The sequence below is a fragment of the Odontomachus brunneus genome, unplaced genomic scaffold, assembly GCF_010583005.1.
Source record: "Odontomachus brunneus isolate Ranch 3 - 2012 unplaced genomic scaffold, Obru_v1 Obru_scaffold_048, whole genome shotgun sequence".
Classification (NCBI taxonomy): Eukaryota; Metazoa; Arthropoda; class Insecta; order Hymenoptera; family Formicidae; genus Odontomachus; species Odontomachus brunneus.
The window spans coordinates 845,870-846,554 of NW_022639498.1; positions in this window are offsets into that span (position 1 = coordinate 845,870).

The following is a 685-nucleotide window of genomic DNA, read 5'->3' on the forward strand; positions in this document are numbered from 1 at the left end:
AACTTGACTTTGAACTTGATCTTGAGGTTGATTTAGGTACAGATTCAGTCAGCTAAGACAAGATCGGTCGCGGATCCGGCCAGTTAAGGCAAGGTCGGTTGCGGACCTGACCAGTTAAGGCAAGATCGGTCGCAGATCCTAGGAGTCATTTTGACCACTGATATGGAAACGTATCTGAACATAAAATTCCCCGCTCTTTTCAAATCCAGGGTCAAAAAGGGGGTTTCCATTAAAAAATTCAATATTGACCTTCAGATGATCCTCAAGGTCAAGTTTGAGGTTACAAAAAGATAATCCTTCATTATCTTTACATCTTTTATTCGGATTATTTTCTCTGAAAGTGCGTACTTTTGGAGATCAGAGGGGAGTCCCACACTTTTCGAATACCCTGTATATAAACAACAGTATTAAGTTAGTATAACATTCATCAACAAAACGTATTGTATTGAATGTGTCGCCGTTGATATGCATTGTCGATATTAAGATTATCTAATAAAAAGTTACTATTTAGTACGCGTATCAAGTGCACGATGTAAACCAAGCTATTATGGTTAGGGTGCCGTCCCATTGAGCACGGATCGGAACGCCGGATCGGATTTCTTACTATAATGAGCGTTCCGTTCTCTAGTTTTGTCCCGTAAAAGTTTCCTCTACCAGTCCCATGTAGCAAAAACGGAACGGATTT